The sequence below is a fragment of the Rhinoderma darwinii genome, chromosome 5 (assembly GCF_050947455.1).
Source record: "Rhinoderma darwinii isolate aRhiDar2 chromosome 5, aRhiDar2.hap1, whole genome shotgun sequence".
NCBI lineage: Eukaryota > Metazoa > Chordata > Amphibia > Anura > Rhinodermatidae > Rhinoderma > Rhinoderma darwinii.
In genome coordinates, this window is record NC_134691.1 from 346167923 (window position 1) to 346187828 (window position 19906).

At 42.7% G+C, this 19906-nt stretch overlaps 1 protein-coding gene across 1 annotated transcript in view; it reads left to right on the forward strand.

Moving 5' to 3' along the window:
• WNT9A (Wnt family member 9A) overlaps positions 1-19906 on the forward strand; it is a 147804-nt gene that overhangs the window by 80722 nt on the left and 47176 nt on the right. The gene's annotated exons all lie outside the window — the stretch shown is intronic.

The following is a 19906-nucleotide window of genomic DNA, read 5'->3' on the forward strand; positions in this document are numbered from 1 at the left end:
TTTCTAGGTCTACAGCCAGACTGAGGAAGTCAATGGGGCTCCCGTAATGACGGGAGCGTTGCTAGGAGACGTCTGTAAATAGTCACTGTCCAGGGTGCTGAAAGAGTTACGCGATCAGCAGTAACTGTTTCTGCACCCGGGACAGTGACTACCGATCTCAATATACATGTATCTGTAAAAAAAAATATAAGTTCATACTTACCGAGAACTCCCTGCGTCTGTCTCCAGTCCGGCCTCCCAGGATGACGTTTCAGTGTAAGTGACGGCTGCAGCCAATCACAGGCCAAGCACAGGCTGCAGCGGTCACATGGACTGGAGCGTCATCCAGGGAGGTCGGGCCGGATGCCGAAAGAGGGACGCGTCACCAAGACAACGGGCGGTAAGTATGAAATTCTTTGACTTTCACTAGGGAAAGTGCTGTCCCTTCTCTCTATCCTGCACTGAATAGGGAGAAGAGAAGCACTTTTCCTGCAGTCCGCAGCGGCCAGTCCGCATCAATTTTCTGCACATTTTGTGCAGATCCGCTGCAGAATCTGCAACGCAGATTCTGTGCGGCATTGATGCGGACAGTTGCGGAGGAATTCCGCCATGTGTGGTCATGCCCTAATACTGCCCCCTATATACAAGAATATAACTATATAATACTGCCCCTATATACAAGAATATAACTACTATAATACTGCTCATATATACAAGAATATAACTATTATAATACTGCTCCTATATACAAGAATATAACTACTATAATACTGTCCCTATATACAAGAATATAACGACTATAATACTGCTCCCTATATACAAGAATATAACTACTATAATACTGCCCCTATATACAAGAATATAACTACTATAATACTGCTCCCTATATACAAGAATATAACGACTATAATACTGCTCCCTATATACAAGAATATAACTACTATAATACTGCCCCTATATACAAGAATATAACTACTATAATACTGCCTCCTGTATACAAGAATATAACTACTATAATACTGCCTCCTGTATACAAGAATATAACTACTATAATACTGCCTCCTGTATACAAGAATATAACTACTATAATACTGCTCACTATATACAAGAATATAACTACTATAATACTGCTCCTATATATATACAAGAATATAACTACTATAATACTGCCCCTATATACAAGAATATAACTACTATAATACTGCTCCTATATACAAGAATATAACAATAAAACTGTCATATTTTTGGCGCGGTTGCAGTCATCTGAACACTCTCCATGGTGTGTAAACAGTAATTCTATAACTGAATGTTTCTTGTAACTCCAGTAAATCCTTCCTTTATTTTGGGCTCACATCTTCCCCTGGCTGTGGGAAACGTTACAAGCTGTTAATTAAGCGCGTTCACCGTCCGGTCTATAAGACCCTTAATATTCTGTAATCTCCTTGAGCTCGCTGTGTGTAACATTGAAAGAATTTCTGCATGGAAGACATGAATTCCAAACCCAGTGTAAGTAATTCTCTATTGCAAATACCTCAGAATATGAGATGAAATGGTAATGTACTTACTCTGCAGCCCGCTCCCGTTACGTTAGTGTTTGTTATGTATGAAAACTACTATACAAAAAGAGCACGGAGACGAAAGTCTGAAATATTTATAGTTCTGTTACTTGTTAAAGGTCAAGAACTTTTGATTACATTACTATTAAGTGAGGATTATAACGGGGCGGGCTGTGACAACCTCTCACACATGATATACAGGCTGGTTGTCAGTAGTAATAGATGAATAGCTGTGACTGTATATAAGATGTGTGGATCTCATGTCTGATCACAATGTAATTATATTATATATCAGTGATGTCAGTAACAGGGGGCGGGGCTGTGACAACCTCTCACACATGATATACAGGCTGGTTGTCAGTAGTAATAGATGAATAGCTGTTACTGTATATAAGATGTGTGGATCTCATGTCTGATCACATGTAATTATATTATATATCAGTGATGTCAGTAACAGGGGGCGGGGCTGTGACAACCTCTCACACATGATATACAGGCTGGTTGTCAGTAGTAATAGATGAATAGCTGTCACTGTATATAAGATGTGTGGATCTCATGTCTGATCACAATGTAATTATATTATATATCAGTGATGTCAGTAACAGGGGGCGGGGCTGTGACAACCTCTCACACATGATATACAGGCTGGTTGTCAGTAGTAATAGATGAATAGCTGTCACTGTATATAAGATGTGTGGATCTCATGTCTGATCACAATGTAATTATATTATATATCAGTGATGTCAGTAACAAGGGGCGGGGCTGTGACAACCTCTCACACATGATATACAGGCTGGTTGTCAGTAGTAATAGATGAATAGCTGTTACTGTATATAAGATGTGTGGATCTCATGTCTGATCACAATGTAATTATATTATATATCAGTGATGTCAGTAACAGGGGTCGGGGCTGTGACAATCTCTCACACATGATATACAGGCTGGTTGTCAGTAGTAATAGATGAATAGCTGTGACTGTATATAAGATGTGTGGATCTCATGTCTGATCACAATGTAATTATATTATATATCAGTGATGTCAGTAACAGGGGGCGGGGCTGTGACAACCTCTCACACATGATATACAGGCTGGTTGTCAGTAGTAATAGATGAATAGCTGTTACTGTATATAAGATGTGTGGATCTCATGTCTGATCACAATGTAATTATATTATATATCAGTGATGTCAGTAACAGGGGGTGGGGCTGTGACAACCTCTCAAACATGATATACAGGCTGGTTGTCAGTAGTAATAGATGAATAGCTGTTACTGTATATAAGATATGTGGATCTCATGTCCGATTACAATGTAATTATATTATATATCAGTGATGTCAGTAACAGGGGGCGGGGCTGTGACAACCTCTCAAACATGATATACAGGCTGGTTGTCAGTAGTAATAGATGAATAGCTGTTACTGTATATAAGATGTGTGGATCTCATGTCTGATCACAATGTCATTATATTATATATCAGTGATGTCAGTAACAGGGGGCGGAGCTGTGACAACCTCTCACACATGATATACAGGCTGGTTGTCAGTAGTAATAGATGAATAGCTGTTTCTGTATATAAGATGTGTGGATCTCATGTCTGATCACAGTGTAATTATATTATATATCAGTGATGTCCGTAACAGGGGGCGGGGCTGTGACAACCCCTCACACATGATATACAGGCTGGTTGTCAGTAGTAATAGATGAATAGCTGTTACTGTATATAAGATGTGTGGATCTCATGTCTGATCACAATGTAATTATATTATATATCAGTGATGTCAGTAACAGGGGGCGGGGCTGTGACAACCTCTCACACATGATATACAGGCTGGTTGTCAGTAGTAATAGATGAATAGCTGTTACTGTATATAAGATGTGTGGATCTCATGTCTGATCACATGTAATTATATTATATATCAGTGATGTCAGTAACAGGGGGCGGGGCTGTGACACCCTCTGACACATGATATACAGGCTGGTTGTCAGTAGTAATAGATGAATAGCTGTTACTGTATATAAGATGTGTGGATCTCCTGTCTGATCACAGTGTAATTATATTATATATCAGTGATGTCAGTAACAGGGGGCGGGGCTGTGACAACCTCTCACACATGATATACAGGCTGGTTGTTAGCAATTATTTTTTCTGTTGGTTGGTCATTTGTGTTTGTTGTGTTTTTTTGTCAGTTTGATGAATCTTGGTGCAACTTTTATGACTTGAGATGGAATATTTTTCCTTGTAGATCATAATGAATTATTTTGTGTTTCTTGAGCTGCGCTCATGTAAGGAATGTTACTACTGTATATCATCCATCACTGCTGCTCCCCGGGCATCTGAGGCACACATGTGTCCGCTTCACTTTTCTCACATCACAGCGAGATTTGCAGCAAAGCGGATTCAAGTCACATGACTAGAGAGATTCCATACATTCATTAAGTGATACATAAGTGACACTGTGTACATAGGACTGTTACATTGTATCGACTTACAGCTACTATCACACTATGCACCCCCAACTCAGGATCAGTACAGGATAAGTAATGTAATGTATGTACACAGTGACTCCACCAGCAGAATAGTGAGTGCAGCTCTGGAGTATAATACAGGATATAACTCAGGATCAGTACAGGATAAGTAATGTATGTACACAGTGACTCCACCAGCAGAATAGTGAGTGCAGCTCTGGAGTATAATACAGGATGTAACTCAGGATCAGTACAGGATAAGTAATGTAATGTATGTACACAGTGACTCCACCAGCAGAATAGTGAGTGCAGCTCTGGAGTATAATACAGGATATAACTCAGGATTAGTACAGGATATGTAATGTAAAGTATGTACACAGTGACTCCACCAGCAGAATAGTGAGTGCAGCTCTGGAGTATAATACAGGATATAACTCAGGAACAGTACAGGATAAGTAATGTAATGTATGTACACAGTGACTCTACCAGCAGAATAGTGAGTGCAGCTCTGGAGTATAATACAGGATGTAACTCAGGATCAGTACAGGATAAGTAATGTATGTACACAGTGACTCTACCAGCAGAATAGTGAGTGCAGCTCTGGAGTATAATACAGGATGTAACTCAGGAACAGTACAGGATAAGTAATGTAATGTATGTACACAGTGACTCCACCAGCAGAATAGTGAGTGCAGCTCTGGAGTAAAATACAGGATGTAACTCAGGAACAGTACAGGATAAGTAATGTAATGTATGTACACAGTGACTCTACGAGTGCAGCTCTGGAGTATAATACAGGTGTTTCTCAGGATCAGTATACATGGGGTTGGATTTATGTGATTTTCAGAATAGTCGCTCTTTATGGGCCGGTTTATCGGTGACTAGTGTGAATTAATGATGATCTCTTATAAGATTACTTGTGCTGTAGACAGGTCCAGGCCCTGTTGAGCCCCTTTAAGAAGTGTGGATGATTAATGACTGCGCACACTCGGCCATTGTCCTGACTTATAGAGTGTGACAGGATGACAGCCCCTCGTCTCGTGTCGCTGCTCTATTATCTGCGTTGATGATATGGCGCATCTGTGACCTGGCGCATTGTTGACATTCTTGCGGAGGGGACAATAGAAGGTATTTGCCGTGTTTGTACAGCGACTTCTCAGGCCCGGCTTATACTTCTGCCTCTTGGGGAAGACTTTTATCTGTCGCCTTCACGTTCAGTCTTTTCTGCCGTAATCAATAAGCACCGTCACCCCAGTAGAGAGGCCGCCCCGGGGGACGCTGATCCTTGACGTGCGGCTGACAGACGGGATAACGAGGCATCTACCGGTCCCTGTACGTCGTCATGTCACCTCTCGGGCGAACTGTAGGGTGAGGATATAATTGTCGTATTCTGATGTCAGTAAGCGCCATTTCTACAGACGACTTTCTGAATCTAAGATGTGTGATTTTTAGTACATGGCCTCAGCTGCTGCAGAACCTCATAAAGAACCGGTAGGGGGAGGCCAAATTAGAGGTTTCACCCTACACAAATTCTAGAACAGGCCCCCAAATATCACTGTAATTTATAGTTCTGTGCTCCTCTTATGGGCCCCTCAGGACCCGGCTGCAACCCCTATAGACTATAGTTATGTCCCTTGTCCAGGCGAGTTGAATGATGTGGAGCCCTTAACCAAGAGGTTCTGCAGCATCAGAGTGCAATTGATAAGGGATCAGTTGGGGGAGGGGTATTATTTCATGTCTTTATATTTATGTATATACTGTATGTGGTGTATGTAATGTAGCGCTGTCACTTTAAATCTGAAGGGGTGTGTTCTGTACCGCGCACAGTGATACATTGTTGCTGATCGGGTCATTATTATAAAGTCTTCACTTTCTGGCTTTGACTTTATTGTGTAGAATTCTTACTGGTCGTGACTTTTCACAGCTGGTTTCTAGAGAGTCAATGAAAAACGGCTCCAAAAACGTCTCAAGAAGTCACCTGCACGTCTTCTTTTTCACGGCCGTTTTTTTACGCTGTATTTGTTCAAAACGGCCGCGTAAACAAAACGGCCTGTCGGAACAGAACAGGCGGTTTTCCCATTGAAATCAATGGGCAGATGTTTGGAGGCGTTCGGCTTCCGATTTTCATTTCGATGTTTTTCGGCCGTTTACGGACCGAAAAAAATGCCAAAAATAAGCCGTGTGAATAAACATTGAGGGGTCTAATGAGTAAACATTGAGGGTCTAATGAGTAAACATTGGGGGTCTAATGAGTAAACATTGAGGGTCTAATGAGTAAACATTGAGGGTCTAATGAGTAAACATTGGGGGTCTAATGAGTAAACATTGGGGGGTCTAATGAGTAAACACTGGGGGTCTAATGAGTAAACACTGGGGGTCTAATGAGTAAACACTGGGGGTCTAATGAGTAAACATTGAGGGTCTAATGAGTAAACATTGGGGGTCAAATGAGTATACATTGGAGGGTCTAACGAGTAAACATTGAGGGTCTAACGAGTAAAAATTGAGGGTCTAATGAGTAAACATTAGGGGGGTCTAATGAGTAAACATTGAGGGGTCTAATGAGTAAACATTGGGGGTCTAATGAGTAAACATTGGGGGTCTAATGAGTAAACATTGTGGGTCTAATGAGTAAACATTGAGGGGTCTAATGAGTAAACATTGAGGGTCTAATGAGTAAACATTAGGGGGGTCTAATGAGTAAACATTGAGGGGTCTAATGAGTAAACATTGGGGGTCTAATGAGTAAACATTGTGGGTCTAATGAGTAAACATTGTGGGTCTAATGAGTAAACATTGGGGGTCTAATGAGTAAAGATTGAGGGGTCTAACGAGTAAACATTGAGGGTCTAACGAGTAAACATTGAGGGTCTAATGAGTAAACATTGAGGGTCTAACGAGTAAACATTGAGGGTCTAACGAGTAAACATTGAGGGGTCTAACGAGTAAACATTGAGGGTCTAACGAGTAAACATTGAGGGGTCTAATGAGTAAACATTGAGGGTCTAATGAGTAAACATTGAGGGGTCTAATGAGTAAACATTGAGGGTCTAATGAGTAAACATTGAGGGGTCTAATGAGTAAACATTGTGGGGTCTAATGAGTAAACATTGTGGGGTCTAATGAGTAAACATTGAGGGGTCTAACGAGTAAACATTGAGGGGTCTAACGAGTAAAGATTGTGGGGGTCTAACGAGTAAACATTGAGGGGTCTAACGAGTAAACATTGAGGGGTCTAACGAGTAAACATTGGGGGTCTAACGAGTAAACATTGAGGGGTCTAACGAGTAAACATTGAGGGGTCTAACGAGTAAACATTGAGGGGTCTAACGAGTAAACATTGAGGGGTCTAACGAGTAAACATTGAGGGGTCTAACGAGTAAACATTGAGGGGTCTAACGAGTAAACATTGAGGGGTCTAATGAGTAAACATTGGGGGTCTAATGAGTAAAGATTGTGGGGGTCTAATGAGTAAACATTGAGGGTCTAATGAGTAAACATTGAGGGGTCTAACGAGTAAACATTGAGGGGTCTAACGAGTAAACATTGAGGGGTCTAATGAGTAAAGATTGGGGGTCTAATGAGTAAAGATTGGGGTCTAATGAGTATACATTGGGGGGTCTAATGAGTAAACATTGAGGGGTCTAATGAGTAAACATTGGGGGTTTTATGAGTAAACATTGGGGGTCTAATGAGTAAACATTGGGGGTCTAATGAGTAAACATTAGGGGGGTTTTATGAGTAAACATTGGGGGTCTAATGAGTAAACATTGGGGGTCTAATGAGTAAACATTGGGGGTCTAATGAGTAAACACTGGGGGTCTAATGAGTAAACATTGGGGGTCTAATGAGTAAACACTGGGGGTCTAATGAGTAAACATTGGGGGTCTCTTTTTGACAATGTGTCTTCTCCGGGGCGCGTGAGACATTTTCGGATGCGTTCCATTATCTTATAACTTGTCGATTTGATGATCTCATTAGTCGATGTTCTGATTATGTTTTACTTTTTTGTATATATTTGGGGGGGGGGGGATTGTCCTTGTCTGTGGACTAATAAAGCTTGTTTAATCATTAGAATGAACTTGTCTATATTGTCGTTTATTATCTTTTTTTAAGTTGAGACAATTTTTGCTTTATTTATGATTGAATTATGTATCGGTGCCCAAAAGGTAATTATAGGTCCTAATTTACCACAAGGGCAGTGGCCTCCATGCTGACAGTTTCTAGCTTCCTTGCTGTGGCCTCCATGCTGATTGTTTCTAGCTTCCTTGCTGTGGCCTCCATGCTGATTGTTTCTAGCTTCCTTGCAGTGGCCTCCATGCTGACTGTTTCTAGCTTCCTTGCTGTGGCCTCCATGCTGACTGTTTATAGCTTCCTTGCAGTGGACTCCATGCTGACTGTTTCTAGCTTCCTTGCAGTGGCCTCCATGCTGACTGTTTATAGCTTCCTTGCAGTGGCCTCCATGCTGACTGTTTATAGCTTCCTTGCAGTGGACTCCATGCTGACTGTTTCTAGCTTCCTTGCAGTGGCCTCCATGCTGACTGTTTATAGCTTCCTTGCAGTGGCCTCCATGCTGACTGTTTATAGCTTCCTTGCAGTGGACTCCATGCTGACTGTTTATAGCTTCCTTGCAGTGGCCTCCATGCTGACTGTTTATAGCTTCCTTGCAGTGGCCTCCATGCTGACTGTTTATAGCTTCCTTGCAGTGGACTCCATGCTGACTGTTTCTAGCTTCCTTGCAGTGGCCCCCATGCTGACTGTTTATAGCTTCCTTGCTGTGACCTCCATGCTGACTGTTTCCCGTCCCCTTGCTGCTGCATATCTGTTGTGAGCGCTCCGTCGTGTCAGCTGTGTGAAGTTATTACAACAGCAGATGGAAATGTTCACATCTGTCCAAACATTTCTTCCAGCTCCTCCGTGGAGTTCACACGTCTCGGCACCTTCCGCGCAGCGATTCTGAGAAGGAACAATGTGCGCGGTCACGCCGCGTCTCGGGACGATTTAGGTTTCACGACTTCTTCCAAGAGTCTCCTCCAGGGAGTGTGGAGCGAAGGGTTAATAAGGACATTAGTAACCGGACTCATCGGACGAGTATCAGCTGCGGAGCGGGGGATGTGACACCACAACATGGGGTCAGGGAAAGCTGGGTGACAGCCACTATAACCGCCACCCTCATAGAGATTATAACCCAGCTTTCCCTGACTCCAGAAAGATAAACCCGGCCAGTCCCTCAGATACATCCCCTGATCTGCAGCTGGCGGGGGCGGCAGGGAGCCGGGGGGAGGGGATCAGCATAGGATTCTGGCATCTGGGAAAGCTGGGTGATATTATTAGTATTATGGGCGAGAATGACTCGAGCACCAGGTGCCTTCACGCGGGGCGGTGGGGGGGGGGGGCGACACTTCAGAGTAACGAGTAACTTCAGAGTAACGAGCGGGATCGCGCTTGAGCGCAATCCCGTTCGTTTAACTCGTTAAATAGCGACCGCGGCATTTCAATCTTTAGAAAGAGGGGGGCGACCCCCTCTAACAGCTCATCGCGCCCCCCATAATGCAATCGCAGGGGGCGATGTTTGCTATGGCTGCCTGGGGGCCATCTTTGTGCTCCTATGAAGTTCTGCCTCCGGCCTGTTACATTAGTATTGCAGTATATCGTGCAGGCGATCCAACGATCACTGGTTCATGTCCCCGAGGGGGACTAATACAAAGTGATCAAACCGTCGCATGTACCCCAAAATGGTATCATTTAAAAACGACAGCTTATCCCGCAAAAAATAAGCCCTCGTACCGCGTAATCGATGGAAAAATAAAAAAAAAGTTATGGCTCTCGGAATTTGGCGACACAAAATACATTTTCTTTTTTACACTTCGGTTTTTACTTGTAAAATATAGAAAAAACGATATATAATTTCTATCTTCGTAGTCGTATTGACCGCAGAATAAAGGTAACATGTTGTTTTAATTGTACAGTGAATTCCGTAAAAATGGCGCGCAAAAAACCATGGAGGAATCGCTGTTTTTTTTCATTTTCTACCCCACAAATCTATCCCCGTTTCCTAGTACATTATATGGCAAAATAAATGGTGCTACGAAAAACTACAACTCGTGTCGCAAAAATCAAGCCCTCATAAGACTATATAGACGGAAAAATAAAGACGTTATGGCTTCTGGAATGTGGGGAGGAAAAACGAAAATGAAAATCTGAAACATGGCTGCGGCGGGAAGGGGTTAACCGTGTGATGACCGGTCCTTTAACCGTGTGATGAGCGGTCCTTTAACCGTGTGATGAGCGGTCCTGTAACCGTGTGATGACCGGTCCTTTAACCGTGTGATGAGCGGTCCTTTAACCGTGTGATGAGCGTTCCTGTAACCGTATGATGAGCGTTCCTGTAACCGTATGATGAGCGTTCCTGTAACCGTGTGATGAGCGGCCCTTTAACCGTGTGATGAGCGGCCCTTTAACCGTGTGATGAGCGGCCCTTTAACCGTGTGATGAGCGGCCCTTTAACCGTGTGATGAGCGGTCCTTTAACCGTATGATGAGCGGCCCTTTAACCGTATGATGAGCGGTCCTTTAACCGTATGATGAGCGGTCCTTTAACCGTATGATGAGCGGTCCTTTAACCGTATGATGAGCGGTCCTTTAACCGTATGATGAGCGGTCCTTTAACCGTGTGATGAGCGGTCCTTTAACCGTGTGATGAGCGGCCCTTTAACCGTGTGATGAGCGGCCCTTTAACCGTGTGATGAGCGGCCCTTTAACCGTGTGATGAGCGGTCCTTTAACCGTATGATGAGCGGTCCTTTAACCGTGTGATGAGCGGTCCTTTAACCGTATGATGAGCGGTCCTTTAACCGTATGATGAGCGGTCCTTTAACCGTATGATGAGCGGTCCTTTAACCGTATGATGAGCGGTCCTTTAACCGTGTGATGAGCGGTCCTTTAACCGTGTGATGAGCGGCCCTTTAACCGTATGATGAGCGGTCCTTTAACCGTATGATGAGCGGTCCTTTAACCGTGTGATGAGCGGTCCTTTAACCGTATGATGAGCGGTCCTTTAACCGTGTGATGAGCGGTCCTTTAACCGTGTGATGAGCGGCCCTTTAACCGTATGATGAGCGGTCCTTTAACCGTATGATGAGCGGTCCTTTAACCGTGTGATGAGCGGTCCTTTAACCGTGTGATGAGCGGCCCTTTAACCGTATGATGAGCGGCCCTTTAACCGTATGATGAGCGGTCCTTTGACCGTATGATGAGCGGTCCTTTAACCGTGTGATGAGCGGTCCTTTAACCGTATGATGAGCGGTCCTGTAACCGTATGATGAGCGGTCCTGTAACCGTATGATGAGCGGCCCTTTAACGATGTGTAGGGTTTGTGATGGCTCATTAATGGCGGAGCAGCGCTGGGAGACGTGCGGTCAGGCTGCGCCGTTGTAGTCCACAATCCCGGTCTCGCTCCTGATTAAAACTTTGTTTAGAGAAGATACATAACTTGGATGTCTCGATCAGTCCCGACTTGTTCTCTTATATTTCGCGGGGTCCTCGCTCCCGGAGTGCTGACAGATCCGCTGACAGGAGGAGTATTCCTGGAGAAGTTGCTATTATGGCCGGCGGGTCCCATTATAAGCAGCACGAGCTCTTACACGACGGATGAGACACAGGGTCTGATGGGTTAATCCTTACAATAGAGTCCCTGCCCCCACACAGGGGCGAGTCGGGATGTGTGGTCCATATGGAGTCATAGCAAAAATCAAAAAGTGACACCCCCCCCCCCTCTAATCCGCACTCACCCTAATAATCTGCCGCATGAGGGTCCTGGCACTTGTTTGCCCCCCATGGCCCATACCCTGGTGGAGAGAAGGGCATCATGACTGCCCCTGGAGCTGCAGGACTTATGTACCCCATCTCCGGACCACTCTGAACTGGGGCCCCATCACAGCAGCATGTGCTTCTTCCAAACCGGTCTTACATGTCACATAGATTTGTACCATAATAAAATTTCACCAAGTCCTAGTCCTGCTCACACAGCTGGGAGTTTGTTACAATGTCCAGTTTACCTGCACTGATACATTGTAACAGTCTGGTGTCCAGGTTGTTTTATTTTTAATTGTCTAGACTGATACATTGTAACAAATTCCCAGGACAGGAGAGGGATTTCTGCTGCTGATATGTTATCTCACAGAAGATTGTCTAATTGGTTACAACTGTAACAAGCCCTCAGCTGTGAAAAGTATTAGATCAGGAGAGGTATTTCATGCACCGACAGCCAGCAGAGATCTTGAAACGTTTCATTATACAAGGATTTTTGTTTTAATGCAGTTATCATAAAATAACGCCGGCGTGGGATCGGTCGCCATCAGGAGCTCCGCCTCTTTTTCTTGTGCACCTGTTTTCATAAACTTCAACCATTTTTGCAATTAGTGATTTCCATTCACTTCAGGCTGTCACTACATTCATTACATGTGTTTCTGTTCTTTGTCCTCTTGGGGTTTGTGGGGCCAGGACGTGATAATGATCCCAGGAGCTGACAATCTAGAGGTGGTTGTTGTGGCGTTGTCTCGGGCGCTCGTCCTCCCACGTATCTGACGCCATGGTTTCTTGAGGAGCGCACACGTGTCCTGAGCGTGTACATGTCAGGCTGGGTGTGGTGACTTGTTCACATCTGTCTTCCGTTTCATCATCTGCCTGCTGGGGCCCGGTGACCGCACATCCCAAACACTTAACCTCTTCACTGATGAGGGAGAAGAAATCACAGGGGATTGTGGGAGATGAAGCTGCTGCACACGCACCGAACCCCCACTGTACGTCGTCCCTTCCCCCAATCTCCATGTGCTAATCCCAAAACCCTCTATTTCCTACCTTATACCCAAACTTCTTCTTTACACCCCATAACCCCAACCCCTAATTACCCCCCACTGAAGGAGTGTTCCCATCCACGGATGACGATAAGTGGGATCCAACTTCTGGGACCACAACCGATTCCTAAAACTAAAGGAAAGTGATTCTCTAGAATTGTGGAGCCCGTGCAGGGGCCCAGTGAGTATGGGGGGCCCAATGTGACCCTCAAGCAGCTTCCTCCTGTCTACGAGATATGAGGGGCCGAGCTGATGAGCCTTATGGGGTCCATTGACTGCTGGATTGTTGGAGACATTAGAGGGTGACGTATGATGAGATGTTGGAGACCACCGGCCCATATACTGTTCATACACGGGGCCCTCAGCTGTGTGCCCACTCCTGACCCGTTGTCTACCCCATCTCTTTATGATTATACCCACTCTCCCGCTACTTCCACCTCCCCCACACCCCCTACTTATCCCTCAACCTGTGGAGTAACTGTAGGGGTTGTAGTGGCCGCACTTGTGACCGGTCCCCATAACCCGCGGGGTCCACATGTCTTCCCGCCACCTGCTGGGAGTAATTTATATGTAAACAAAGTTTTTAAGAAAATAACTCCCCCCGTACGTCCAGCTCTGGATGACATCAGTAGAAAGTGTGCCACGTGCCCTGATGAGTGGCAAGGCGACGTTCCACCGTCCTACCCACACCACCATTTCCCCGTGCTAACATTTGTCTCGGGGGTGGCACACCTTGCCCTCTTCTCCTGGGACCACCTGCGGACCCCACTGCCAAACAAGGGGCATCTGGGGGCATCGGGCCTTGTGGGTGCACGGGCGCTGGGGCGGGACCTGAGCAGCCGGCACTCCACCCCTTATACAGAGACTCTAAAAGCCCCCCACATACTGCTGCCTGTCAACAGGAAAGTGCTCGACGTGGCGCAGGGCAGCAGGTTCTATGGGTGAGAGAACGGCACAGGGATGGATTCGGGGGTCGGTGGGCTTAAGATGGGGAAGTGTCTGCGCTGGTTCAGTGGGGGGTTTTGGCAAATGCTCGGGGGAGGGCCCATTTGGTATTGGGGCCCTGCATTTTCTAGTTACACCCCTGCCCTCAACTTCTCCTCAATGTCATCTCCTGTATCTTACCATGGAAAGTGCCGGATGATCAGACGTTGCGGAATATCGGACTCTTGTTTATACAGATCACCTCCAGCTCTTGTAGACCCGTTATCCCTGATGTCCTCATCCTTCCCCAACTGCATCCTCTGGGGACATTCCCACCAATCCAGAATTAGGACTATGTCCCTCAGCTTGTTGGACTATGACTGTGCATCCAATCATGAGAGGAGGGGGAATATTCATTGGGGGGCATATAATTACCCCCAGGGTTATATCACACTCGGGGCCGGGGGTACATATCATAGCTTGGAGTAAGGTAGGGGGTTTTATTATGCTTGTTGTTACGTGGCCCCTCGGAGGTGCAGCCCGTATACTGGGAGCCTGTGTTATGTGGTAGAGGGGCCCCTCCAAATAGCGCCCCTATAGCTGCCCCGTTGATCTTGCCCCAGATATTCTGGGCATTATATATAGGTGCTCAGTCACATTCATTTTTTGCCCGCAGTTATTTTTGTAAGTGACTTTTTTGTCATTTTGTTGTCCGCGGATCTCCGGGATCTCACGCCGTCCGACATTAGATGGAAAATGAACTTTTGACCCGACATTTTTCCTTCCTCGTCTTATGTACGCGGGCTGGACAGTTCACAAGGAAACATTGGTTTAGCCGTGAGGCTGGCAACGCTCAGGAATCGTGTAAGGATTAAGTCAGATTTGTCAGAAAAAGGCAAAACCGAAGCCAAGACTGGAGGTCGAGGAATGCGGAATTTCAGCAAACCTGTCAGCGGGCGGCTGCGGGATCCGACATCACTCACCTGGGGCGATGAATACAGAGACGGAGGAGGAGGACTGAGACGTCTGCACACTCTTCTTCTTCTTCTTCTTTGTCTTCTTTTTCTGCTTCTTCGTTTTCGTTGTCTCCTTCTTCGTCGTCTTCTTCTTCTACTTCTTTTTCTTCTATTTCTTTTTCTACTTCTTCTTCTTCTTCTTCTTCTGCTTCGTCGTCGTCATCTTCTTTTTCTTTTTCTTCTTCTGCTTCTTCATCTTATTTGTCTTCGTCTTCTTCGTCTTATTCTGCTTCTGCTTCTTCTTCGTCTTCTTCGTCTTATTCTTCTTCTGCTTCTTCTTCGTCTTCTTCTTCGTCTTCTTCCCTCCTTATTGTTGTCTCCTGTATAAGAGCCTGGAGAAGGCCACATCCTCTGCCATATAGGTGCTTGCCCCGACAATGGGCTAATTACTGTGGGTCAGAGGCTGAATCCTATTAAATATCCAGCAATGACCTGAATATGGGAAGTCAATAGTAAGCCGGGTGTAGTCAATGGCCGTCCAGGTTGGATGAAACTTGGGGTATCATAAAACCTGGTTAGGGTTACAGTCACCTCTACGGCAGGAATGTGGTTGTTTTGGTCCCAGTAGTTGTTGGGTTCCCCCATGGCAAAATGTTTAGTAATATAAGGTCTAGTTCACGGACAAAGAGCTCCCCACACCGGTGTGAGGGTCACAGGACACATTTGACCTCCCCTCCTTCTCCCAGGCCTCAGATCAGTATTCTCTGGTTGGGAGGCAGCTTACTGCAGCAGAAACCTCCCTCTCTACTCGGTTTTCAATGAAAAATGAGGCAAGCAAAACCACACCTGTATGTAGGCCCCACGCCGAGCAGGTCCCTAGAGAAAATGGAAGTGATTAGGAGGAAATGAACCCCATGATCGCTGCAGGATTTCTACAGTTTGTTTCAGGAGTTTGTAGAAGTTCTTCTTCTAGGTTTAGAGTCCCTTTAAGGTCCTGAACAGGGACAGCCAGATTGGACGCTCCGTCTTATGTTGCAGATCGCCGTCTGTGAAGTTGATCGAAGGAAGTCCAATCTAGAGATGTCATGCCAGTAAAACGCGTCTGTGGCGGCCATATTGCGAGCTTTGTGGGTATAATATTAATAATAACCACATTTTGGGATATTTGGAGCTACGTTTCCTTTCAATCTCTCGTCTCTGACACCATCTAAGGGAAGATAAAGCATTTCTCAGACATTCTCTGCATATATATGAAAGTGTTCTCCGCAGCCCCGTCTGCTGCATCAGCTCTTTGTTCCTCCATCTTCTGTCCGCTGAATGGGGCTGGAGATGGATTTTTGGAGCATATTCCCGTGTTCACCTAATACCCTGCTAACAGCTGATAAGATGCAATAGTCTGATGGCGGAGGCGGCCATATAGGAGCCGTCATGGTGGCCCCGGGCCAGGACGTCCATGATGATCCCGCAGAATGTTACATTGTATCACCGGCTGCAGATCATCAATTCTCTCCATAGCGACGTCTCTCGTTCTGCTCATTATATTATTGGTGGTTCTCTCTGGTGGGTGATTTGTCAGCTCTGATAGTGTCACCGGCCCAGCGCGGCTTCCAACATGGTTGTCAGGACGCCAACAGTGAGACACGTCCTATTGTTAGCGAGCCAGACGGTTATAGCTTCATTAGAATGGGAAGGAATATTACACCGGCGGAGTAATAGAGGGTCAACGAGGCGACCGCCGGGTACTCAGCCATGACTCCAGCTACACAATCCTGACGATTAGTCATTAGAGGTTTTGAATCCTTTATTTGTAGACAGATTTATAATAAAAAGGTGTCGTTAATTAGCAGCGCGACAAATCTGCAAATAATCCCTGAAGAGACATCTGAGCTCTATAGCAACAATACAAGTTCAGACAAATCACAGGAATACTCCAACCCCATAACCGTCATTTTAATGTCCATAGGGGCAGTATTATAGTAGTTATATTCTTGTATATATGGAGCAGTATTATAGTAGTTATATTCTTGTATATAGGGGGCAGTATTATAGTAGTTATATTCTTGCATATAGGAGCAGTATTATAGTAGTTATATTATTGTATAGAGGGGCAGTATTATAGTAGTTATATTCTTGTATATAGGAGCAGTATTATAGTAGTTATATTCTTGTATATAGGAGCAGTATTATAGTAGTTATATTCTTGTATGTAGGAGCAGAATTATAGTAGTTATATTCTTGTATATAGGGGGCAGTATTATAGTAGTTATATTCTTGTATATAGGAGCAGTATTATAGTAGTTATATTTTTGTATATAGGAGCAGTATTATAGTAGTTATATTCTTGTATATAGGGGCAGTATTATAGTAGTTATATTCTTGTATATAGGAGCAGTATTATAGTAGTTATATTTTTGTATATAGGAGCAGTATTATAGTAGTTATATTCTTGTATATAGGGGCAGTATTATAGTAGTTATATTCTTGTATATAGGAGCAGTGTTATAGTAGTTATATTCTTGTATATAGAGGGCAGTATTATAGTAGTTATATTCTTGTATATAGGGGGCAGTATTATAGTAGTTATATTCCTGTATATAGGGGGCAGTATTATAGTAGTTATATTCTTGTATATAGGGGCAGTATTATAGTAGTTATATTCTTGTGTATAGGGGGCAGTATTATAGTAGTTATATTCTTGTATATAGGGGCAGTATTATAGTAGTTATATTCTTGTATATAGGGGGCAGTATTATAGTAGTTATATGCTTGTATATAGGGGGCAGTATTATAGTAGTTATATTCTTGTATATAGGGGCAGTATTATAGTAGTTATATTCTTGTATATAGGGGCAGTATTATAGTAGTTATATTCTTGTATATAGGAGCAGTATTATAGTAGTTATATTCTTGTATATAGGGGCAGTATTATAGTGGTTATATTCTTGTATATAGGGGCAGTATTATAGTGTTTATATTCTTGTATATAGGGGCAGTATTATAGTAGTTATATTCTTGTATATAGGGAGCAGTATTATAGTACTTATATTCTTGTATATAGGAGCAGTATTATAGTAGTTATATTCTTGTATATAGGAGCAGTATTATAGTAGTTATATTCTTGTATATAGGGGCAGTATTATAGTAGTTATTTCTTGTATATAGGGAGCAGTATTATAGTAGTTATATTCTTGTATATATGGAGCAGTATTATAGTAGTTATATTCTTGTATATAGGGGGCAGTATTATAGTAGTTATATTCTTGCATATAGGAGCAGTATTATAGTAGTTATATTATTGTATAGAGGGGCAGTATTATAGTAGTTATATTCTTGTATATAGGAGCAGTATTATAGTAGTTATATTCTTGTATATAGGAGCAGTATTATAGTAGTTATATTCTTGTATGTAGGAGCAGAATTATAGTAGTTATATTCTTGTATATAGGGGGCAGTATTATAGTAGTTATATTCTTGTATATAGGAGCAGTATTATAGTAGTTATATTTTTGTATATAGGAGCAGTATTATAGTAGTTATATTCTTGTATATAGGGGCAGTATTATAGTAGTTATATTCTTGTATATAGGAGCAGTATTATAGTAGTTATATTCTTGTATATAGGGGCAGTATTATAGTAGTTATATTCTTGTATATAGGAGCAGTGTTATAGTAGTTATATTCTTGTATATAGAGGGCAGTATTATAGTAGTTATATTCTTGTATATAGGGGGCAGTATTATAGTAGTTATATTCTTGTATATAGGTGGCAGTATTATAGTAGTTATATTCTTGTATATAGGGAGCAGTATTATAGTAGTTATATTCTTGTATATAGGAGCAGTGTTATAGTAGTTATATTCTTGTATATAGGAGCAGTATTATAGTAGTTATATTCTTGTATATAGGGCAGTATTATAGTAGTTATATTCTTGTATATAGGGGGCAGTATTATAGTAGTTATATTCTTATATATAGGGAGCAGTATTATAGTAGTTATATTCTTGTATATAGGAGCAGTATTATAGTAGTTATATTCTTGTATATAGGGGCAGTATTATAGTAGTTATATTCTTGTATATAGGAGCAGTGTTATAGTAGTTATATTCTTGTATATAGGAGCAGTGTTATAGTAGTTATATTCTTGTATATAGGGGGCAGTATTATAGTAGTTATATTCTTGTATATAGGGAGCAGTATTATAGTAGTTATATTCTTGTATATAGGGGCAGTATTATAGTAGTTATATTCTTGTATATAGGGGGCAGTATTATAGTAGTTATATGCTTGTATATAGGGGGCAGTATTATAGTAGTTATATTCTTGTATATAGGGGCAGTATTATAGTAGTTATATTCTTGTATATAGGGGCAGTATTATAGTAGTTATATTCTTGTATATAGGAGCAGTGTTATAGTAGTTATATTCTTGTATATAGGAGCAGTGTTATAGTAGTTATATTCTTGTATATAGGGGGCAGTATTATAGTAGTTATATTCTTGTATATAGGGAGCAGTATTATAGTAGTTATATTCTTGTATATAGGGGCAGTATTATAGTAGTTATATTCTTGTATAATGGGGCAGTATTATAGTGGTTATATTCTTGTATATAGGGGCAGTATTATAGTGGTTATATTCTTGTATATAGGAAGCAGTCTTATAGTAGTTATATTCTTGTATATAGGGGCAGTATTATAGTGGTTATATTCTTGTATATAGGAGCAGTATTATAGTAGTTATATTCTTGTATATAGGAGCAGTATTATAGTGGTTATATTCTTGTATATAGGGGCAGTATTATAGTGGTTATATTCTTGTATATAGGAGGCAGTATTATAGTGGTTATATTCTTGTATATAGGGGGCAGTATTATAGTAGTTATATTCTTGTATATAGGGGCAGTATTATAGTAGTTATATTCTTGTATATAGGAGCAGTATTATAGTAGTTATATTCTTGTATATAGGGGCAGTATTATAGTAGTTATATTCTTGTATATAGGGGCAATATTATAGTAGTTATATTCTTGTATATAGGGGCAGTATTAGGGCGGGTTCACACATGGCGGAATTCCACTTAAATTCCGCTGCGGACACTCCGCAGCGTTAATCCGCAGCGGAGCCGTTTCTCCATTGACTTTCACTTTAATTTAGCAGTGTTCGTTTACACGAT